The sequence below is a fragment of the Carettochelys insculpta genome, chromosome 13 (genome assembly GCF_033958435.1).
Source record: "Carettochelys insculpta isolate YL-2023 chromosome 13, ASM3395843v1, whole genome shotgun sequence".
Classification (NCBI taxonomy): Eukaryota; Metazoa; Chordata; order Testudines; family Carettochelyidae; genus Carettochelys; species Carettochelys insculpta.
The window spans coordinates 22,976,081-22,985,233 of NC_134149.1; the positions used below are offsets into that span (position 1 = coordinate 22,976,081).

The following is a 9,153-nucleotide window of genomic DNA, read 5'->3' on the forward strand; positions in this document are numbered from 1 at the left end:
TTATCAGCGATCTCCCGATATTTAAACCTGGTCTACACTACATCTAAAGGATTAGATTGAGAAACTGTCACATCTCAAACTAGTCGTGGAAGCATCTTCACTTCACAAGTGGCATAGGGTCATGGTCAATGTCATTAGGTCAATACAAGGTCAGTGTGGACACTGCTTTGCTTATGTCAATAATTACTGTCCTTCAGACGCCATCCCAAAAGTTCCACATACAGAAAATACAATCAATATAAGCACTACTAGTGAGAACACGCCACTAATATGAGGAACTAAACCTGCAACCCCCTGTTTTAGGTCCAGACCCCCAATTTGAGAAATGCTGTTTTCCCCATGAAATCTGTGTAGCATATGGTAAAACACACACAAAAGAATCTGGTAGTGTCCCAAGCAAAAGATGCTCCAAGTCTACATCACTACACAAGGCAGGTTTACATACCACATCCTGTCTGTGATAATTGGTGGGTACTAATTCTCCAAGTTTTTTCCCCTGTACAGACACACCCACAACTACCAAACAAGACCAAGGCTCCAGTGGGCAACCCTACAGTCAGAGACAGGCCCTGCATTCAGGAGGTTGAAAACATATTATCATACACCAGGCCACATGTATTCCAAGAGCTGTGTTAGAGAATCATGTAGCTGCACAAATCCCCAGAGCTATAGCAACTTTCCTTTCGTCTATGCAGCTAGGGGAAAAGCGTTCACATTCTGGGCAGCCTGGCCTTGATTTTGGCTGCAACACAGATTTTGCTGATCATGCAGGCAAGACAAGAGAGATATTAGACATAAGGTGACCATCCATCCTGTACTGGCCAGGACAGCCCTGTATTTGGCATGCTGGGAAGACCACCTGATTTATTTTTTAAAAAGGGGCTAATTGCCCCATATTTGTGGCTGCCAGCTTGGCTCCCGGCTCCCCGCTGCTTGGGGAAGCAGGAATCAGAATGGTGCAGCTGCTGCCAGGGTCCTGGCTCCCATTGCCCCAGGGAGCCAGAGCCCGAACAGTGCAGCTGCCACCTTGCTCTCAGCTCCCCAAACCGTGGTGAGCCAGAGCTGGACTGGGCTGAGAGCACACTGACACAGCTGGCCTGGATCTGGCTCTCCATGGCTTGGGGAGCTGGGAGCCACATTGTTGTAGATGCCACATGGTTCCCAGCTCCCCGCTGTTTAGGGGAGCCAGGAGCCAGACCAGCACAGCTGTTGCCCCGTTCCTGGCTCCCCAAAGCTTGGGGAAGCCGGGAGCCACAGCTGCTCCCCACAGCCAGGGAGCAATCTCCCTTCCAGCAGGGTGGCGGCCCTCACAGAACAGTCACTGCCTGACTGGTAAGCTGACCATCTGTCCCATTTTGGACAGGACACCTAGTAATCCGCTACCCCACCCCACCCCCGTCCTGTGTTTGGCCTGGGGAGGTATGGTAACCATAATTATACACACTTGCCTAACTACAGCAGAGAACTTTGCTAACCAGTGAATTACACACCTTCATCTAAGTCCAGTGGCAAAATGCAAATGACTTGTCCAACTCATTGGCAGAGGATTATATAGGGTTCTTAAACTTTTGACAAATGTTTAAAGAAAATGCAGTCCTCTCTGTTAGCCATGGTGTTTAAAAGCTAACAAAAAGCTCTTCCATTGTTCATGCTACACACTTTTGAAGGGGGCAGGGGAATCACCTCTGGATTTAGGGAAATTTTCCTTACAGCCATGTATCTAATCACTTTGTCAAGTCCTTCTCCCTCAAGTAGGGGACACTTATATCCAACAGGCTCCTAGCTTTTCACTGTGTTGCATCAGAGATTAGCTTTCCTGTATGTGACTGGAAACAGCTGATGGATGCACATGGTATTTATTCCAGACTGCCCCAGTTTGTTTTACCCACTGCTACTCCCCTGCAAAAAAGTTACACTGGAGGCTAAATACAGAGCCATTCTGTGTAGTAGATAACATACAGAACTTCATGTTGTTGGGGTCAGATCCTGCATTCCCATACACTCAGGGATTGCAATGAAACCAATGAAAGTTTAGGATAAGTGAGGATTCACAATCAGATCATAAAAAATTAATTTTCACAGCTGCCAGCCAGGAAACTACCATAAACTCCTGTCTTATGAAGGGGAAGTGATGAATTAAAGGACTTGCCCAAAGCCATAGGAATTTGGGTAGCAGAAAAAAGACCTGAAAGCAGGCCATTATGAGGGTAGTGACCTGGAAGCCAAGAACGACTACTACTTCTGTGCTGACGGTTTTGTTGATTTCAAACAAAATTCTATATACTTAAGAAAGGACAGCCCCACTGACATATCTCCTCCTTTGACATTATTTTAAATACAAGCTTCCATGTGGCTTTAAAACTTTAAAGGTTTAAAAACTAATCTAGGGTTGAAGTTAAATGTTGAAACCAGAACCCACCTCTTCCCAGCATTTTATTGGGCTGGGCATCCTCAGCAACATTTAAGTTTTATTTAAATATAAGAAATTCTTTTTTTTTCCTTCCATTCCCTGGGAAGGAACAAAGAGTAAGATGTACCCTTGGTGGGAAAATCTGAAAAATAAAACCCACAATTTGAAGCAAAAAACTCATGCAAAAATTCAAAGAGAGACCATAAGCACTATCTTATCAAACTGTCTGTTACCAACAGAGGCATTGTTTCACACAAGAAGTCCCAGAGCACTAGCTTCTCTTGCAAGCAGCTCAGCAAACCTAAGTGTATATGAAGAGTTGAGACAATATTTATTGCTACGAATAGGAACCAACTATGCCTGGAATGTAGCAAACATAACAGCATCAGATAGCCCAGTGGTAATTGTGCTACAGCGTTGTCTACGCCACTTTAACTGTACTGTTTTAAGAGGTAAAACTCCCCTATTGCACAGGGAAATAAACGATACCAGAATATATGCAATTATACTTACATTAGTGCATCCACTACTCATACAATAATTTAGATTCTTTAAAAAAAAAGAAAAAACAAAACAATTTCACAGCCCCCAAGCCAAAATAGTTAACTGTGTGTACACAAAGCCTTATGCTGCTAAAACAAATATCCCCAAGCCTTCTTCACAATATGACTACATGCAGTCACAAATGGAGGACAACTGTTGCACCACTTTTTACTTTTCAAAAAGTGTTTCTAGCCCAGATGTTATCTGTTTGTCTACGTCTAAACTGCAGGCCTCAGTCAGGAGACTGAAGGCCTCTAGACAGAAGTCTGCCATGTCAGAAAAGTACTGCCAACATCCCTGTCTTCCTCATTCAATGAGGAGGAAAGGATGTCTTGGCAGAGGGGGTTCTCCTGACATTTGGCCCCGTGTGGATGGGCCAAATGTCAGGAAAGCTTCTCCTGAGAGAACCGGCAGCAAAAGATATGCAAATGCGGTATACAATTTGCATATCTTTTGCAGATAGTTCTAGGCAATCTAGACACAGCCTCTGGGCCTGCAAACAGCTTTGCATCAAGTATCAGAGAGGTAGCCGTGTTAGTCTGTATCTTCGAGAACAATAAGATGTCCTGTGGCACCATATAGACTAACATATTTTGGAGCATAAGCTTTTGTGGGCAAAGACCTGCTTCATCAGATGCATCAGTTTTTCTTCAGTTTTCATCAGATGCATCAGCTTTGCATCAGTAATTTGGAGAGACATGAACTGTTCCCTGAGCATTTTGTGTTCCCCTGTTACTCTGGGTACAGTGCCAGATGTTGAGCGGGATTTAGTAGAACAGCTGACTAGCAGTCTAGGTTTTTGCTTGGAGATGTTGAAAATGAGGACTTAACTTTATTCACATTTGCTTTAAATAACCTTCACCTGACCCTAAAGGAGAAGGTAGAGGAGATGTACCGTCTTCTGAGAGCCAACAGTCTCACCTTTCCCCTCCCTCCCCCACATATCTGCAAAGCTTCTAATGCATTTTCAGCACAAATGCCTGCAGTATATTAGAAACACTGTGGGCAAAACAAACCAGTATACTAGACTGATTGTACTATACTGGCATGTGACAAGTAGTAACAAGTGGAGCAGGGAAGCAAAATTGAAAAGGAGGTGGCAGTGCAATGTACTTCTGGAGTTCACGCCAAATAATTTAAGCTAGTAAACTGCATAGAACATGGGGGAGGAGGTATGAGAGATCCAGTTAGATGCTCTATACAACCCTGTTGCAGAGACAAAACAAAACATGTCACTCACTCCGCCCCCACCCCAGATTAGTCATATATACAAGCTGTCTTACACACTATTTTGCTGACACTACTCACAAAGTAACAGCATTTTGTAGCCAGCAGCACTTGTATATTCATGACATTAGTACTTGGCTTCAGAAAAAAAAAATCTGTAGATGTGAAAATTCTAAAATATGCTGCCATGGCCCCAAAATAAGACGTTGTCTATTACCTTCATTAACAAAATCTCTGAAAGCAATACACAATGAAAAAGTGTCCAGTTGGAAATCTACAGTAATAGTGACCTTCTATAATTGAATAGATACCAGGAAAGTTTAAAAAGTTTTCGCACTGAGGCCCAGTCTACACTGCAGATTTATACCAGTATAATTACTATTATTACTGAAAGTTTTCTCATTGTAACTTCTACTGTCGACAGAACTATACCTGTATAAATGTGTTTTATAATAGTATAGCTTATTCCGCCTTCCTTATAGGAATGAGCTTTACCTTCACAGTGGTATAACTATATCCACACTTTCAGGGGATGGGATGGGGAGGGAATACAACTTTAATCTACTACTATTTCAGTAAGACATTTTTTGTTGGAATACTAAGTGTACTTTCTGGACAGATATTTTGTCATTATACACACAAGCATTTTGAATTATAAAATGGGATGTAACAGACATCTCAAAGAAGAGCCTGGGCCTCCAATACATTAGCACCATTCCAGTTAAAACCGAGATACATGGTCACTTTCAGAAGGTCCACTAAGCCAATCTATATTGTTTACCCCACATCACAGAGTATGTTAAAAATAAATCTGCACTGGGAGAGGAAGAATGAACTGGATGGTTTGTGAGTGGGACACAGAACCTTGCACTCTAGCATGGTGGAGTGGGGTGGAGAGGACTAAAACTCTGTGACCTCCTTCTAACAGAAAAAAAATTGATACATGACCCAGGAGGGGAGGACTGAAGCCTGAACTCACCTGGGCCCCACCATCTTGAGTGGGAGTGGAACACAAAGCCTAAGCCCCATTGCTCTGTGCACAAGAGACTAGGGGGACAAAGCTGAAACCCACAGGTTTCAGCTCCAGACAGGGAATATGTAACCTGTGCCCCACCAGTCAGGGCTGAAGAATTCAACTTTGCCCCAAGGTGGCAGGGCCTGGGCTTTGGCACCCAGGCCCCTGCAAGTCTAAGCCAGCCTGGCGACCTCATTAAAATGCTGTCACAGACGACTGGTTAAGAACTGCTCTGATGCTCTAGCTCTTGGGGCCAGCCCTGATTCATAGAGCCCTGCGCAGATACAAAACTGGTATCTGCATCCACAGATCATTTTTGCAGGTGTGGATATCTACAAATTTGCAGGGTTCTACAGATATAATGGAAAGTAGTTAGAACATGGTCTCAGTGTAGTGGCCCATAATGAAAGTCCTGAGTTGGTGAGTTTCTGTCCAACTCCCAGGGCACTGTCTCAGAGAGGTAGCCATGTTAGTCTATATCTTTCCAAAACAAAGCAAGCAGTCCTGTAGCACCTTAAACACTAGCAATATTATTTATTAGGTAGTGGGACTTTCCCACGAAGGCGCATTTCTTCAGATTTTGGAGCAGGATGCCAACCCCTACAACTGATTTTATCAGCCTACCTGGTTGAGAGTAAAAGGAGAACATCCATGAAACAGAAGAGCAGAAGAATGAAACATTCGGGTGAAAAAAAATAAAAACCCACAAATCAGCTCCAACCTCAAGAATAAGTCAGAGGTGCTCCTCACAAAAGCTTTGTTCATTATGACCACAACTTCAAGAATTGGCAAGAGTAAGCAAATTACTACAAAAGTTTCACTTAGTAAACTGAATATTTTTGCAAGCAGAGTGTAAAAATAACAGCTCCTCTTGGAGAACTCCCAGCATCTCCACTAGTCTGCCACAGAATTAGAAAGCAGATACCTCCTACATATGCATTCCTCTGCCTCGCCATCCTTGAAACCATGTATGTAAAGATTTGTTTTTATTCTTTTCTGTTAAGCTAGGGTCCACCTTAAGTCTGACATTTGTCTCTTCTTGCCTTCATATCTGGCAAGTGTTTCACTCATTTGCACAAGGAAAAATGACAAAATAATTACTGCAAAAAAGCAAGAAAATGATAAGTTTCCAACCAAAACCAGAGCTCTAAAGACCCACACTCCGAGTATGACTGGACCTGAAATATGCTACCTGGGCCCCTTAACAATGAACAGAAATTCAAACACCAATGACTGACATATCTGAAAGCTTACTCATGCTAAAACAGAGACAGGCTTTAAGAATAAAAACAAAAAAGCAGTCAAGTAGCACTTTAAAGACTAACAAAATAATTTATTAGGTGAGCTTTCATGGGATAGATCCACTTCTTCAGATCAGGTCTGAAGAAGTGGGTTTGTCCCAAGAAAGCTCACCTAATAAATTATTTTGTTAGTCTTTAAAGTGCTACTTGACTGCTTTTTTATTTTGATAGTATATACACTAGCACAGCTCCCTCTCTGTTACTATCAAACTTTAAGAATGTGATTCAATCCCTAATTTTATAAGGTGTGAGACCAGGATAAACTAAGGAAGCTGGATGCAAGATTCAGTTAATCTGTAATTTGTTCCTGTTATTGTAAATAGTAGGTCCTGATGGACTAAGAACTATTGGGTCTGAAGTCAGGGTGAAGTCAGATAAAGAAAGCATCAAAAAGAAGTTTGATTGCAGATTGGACTGCAATAATTAAACATATTGCCATGGATTTTCCTACCCACCAGACTTTGAGCAAGGCCTTCAGCCTGCCCTGATCTTTCACCTTGGCACTACAAACAGAGCAGAGACATTTGGCTTAAGACAAGCACAGACATTTACAACCAAGTCTATTTATTCCAAACGTTGAAAGTATTGAGCAGGCAGCCATCTGTTTACAATGGGTCTTGTGAGTGGCTGGTCAGATGAGGACCAGCAAAGATATGCAGTATCTATGAGCTCAATTCAACAGAAAGAAATAACCATCCCTGAGAAGTTCAAACTGAAATCTAGAGCAAAGACAGTATTCTTTTCAACAGTACATGCGATTCTTAGAGCCCTGATGAAGTTTAAAACAGCTTCCTAGCTATCCCCAGAATCCCACTACACACAGCTCAGAAATTTTGGGTACCAAAAATGTTTCAAATTATTTAAAAAACCTTAAGATACAATTTTGTTCAACTTCCACGTAAATGTCTTCCTATGGGGATGGTCAAACTTTGCTGCATTGTGCTAGCATGTGAGATCACACTGTCCAAGCGAAGCATAATACAGCAAACACCATTAGCAGTTAAAGGGTTAATTTGCTTTAAAATCATGTTAACTAATGCCACAGATAAAGAATTCTAATGCATTTTTTTATGAAACCAGCCTCAGGAAAATAGCTTCTACACACACGCATAGTGACAAATGAAAGATAATCTAGTTACCACTTCAAATAAGGAAGTAAAAAGAAGCAGGGAGCCTTCAGGGATTTAGCTTGCTCAGTATCTGAAGCCACAAAGCATCTGACAAATTGGGTCTGTCCCCACAAAAGCTTATGCTCCAAAATATAGTCTATAAGGTGCCACAGGACTTCTTATTGTTTTTTAATATACAGACTAACTTGGCTACCCCTCTGATACTCCTCACAAAGCTTCTGTGTTCCACCCTTACATAGCAAACAGGACAAAACAGCAGTCACTTTAAAAAGACTAACAAAATGATTTATTAGGTGATGAGCTCTCGTGGGACAGACCCATTTCTCCAGATCTATCTGAAAGGAATGGAGATCCATCAAGTATGTGAAAAAAACCCTTTAGATCTGAAGAAGTGTGTCTGTCCCATGAAAGCTCATCACCTAAGAAATCATCTTGATAGTCTTTAAAGTTCTACATGACGGCTATTTTGTTTTGTTAGAATACAAACTAACGTACCTCTCTGTTATTATATCAATCAGGAGTAATTTAGAGTGCCCAGCTGGCAATTGCCTTGTACCTGGGGAGGAGCATCGGAGGGGAAAGGGAACCACAAGTCTGATCGTCACTGGTTTCGTTTCACTAGAAACCCCTGATAAATGCAAAGTTTACCCAGCAGAGGACAATAAACCAGCCCTCACATGACCAGTAATCACTCCTTATTTTAATGGCACCCTGCAGACATACCCACGGAGTCGGAGTCAGACCCATCTCGGGACAGGCACAGACCACCCACTTGTCTCCCGTGTTCTGTGGCCTCCCACCCCCCGGGAGGCGGGATTAAACGTGGAACTAAACCGAGCAGACCCAATCACCCCATTACCCAGGCGTGTGCTGCTGCTGGTGCAGAGGCAGCAGCCGGGATGTGAGACACCAGCTGCTCCAACAGACCCACCCCGAAGGTGCCCGGCTTGCAGGCCTACAAAGGGCTGTGGAAAGCGGGAGAGAGCCCTGAGGCAGCTGGCGCTGTTGCTGCCCCTGCGAAGCGGGGCTGCTGCTCCAGCAGCCGGCCCAGGCCCGCCAGGCGAGCCGCAGCAGACGGCGCGCTGGGCCTGTCACCCCGCCGGGGCCGGGCGCTCGCACAAGAGAGCCGCAAACGGCCGGTGCGCTCGCGGGCACCTGAGGGCCAGGGGCGCGCGGGGCTTGGCCGTGGGGGCTGCTCGCCTGGCTTAGGGAAGGACAGACAGACAGACAGACGGACAGACACGCGCAGCTCCGCCTTCCCCCAGGCAACGCGAGGGCAAGGGAAGCCGAGGCTCCTCCTGCCGGCGCCGCGCCCCCACTTACCGAGCGCCGGGCCCCAGCGCAGCGCGCCCACCCGCCCGCTACCACCGCAGGAAGTTCCCCGCCTGCGCATTGTCCGCTCGCTTCCCCCGCGCCCAGCCGCCCTCCCCGGCACCCACTGCAGCCGGGCGGGGGCGAGGGCGGGGCCACCCGCGAGTGGCAGGCCGGAGAGCCAATGAGACGCGGCTAAGGAGGAGCGCGCCACGC

At 44.7% G+C, this 9,153-nt stretch overlaps 1 protein-coding gene across 4 annotated transcripts in view; it reads right to left on the minus strand.

Moving 5' to 3' along the window:
- Positions 1-9,050, minus strand: part of AMER1 (APC membrane recruitment protein 1) — a 42,215-nt gene extending 33,165 nt beyond the window's left edge. For 3 of the 4 annotated variants that reach the window (XR_012647393.1, XM_075008233.1, XM_075008231.1), the window contains exon 1: positions 8,950-9,050. The gene's annotated coding sequence lies outside the window, so the exon portion shown is untranslated. Of the gene's footprint in view, positions 1-2,419; positions 2,551-8,949 lie in introns of those variants that run through there. The other variant, XM_075008232.1, reaches the window with a different exon arrangement.
- Positions 9,051-9,153: the final 103 nt, after the last annotated feature.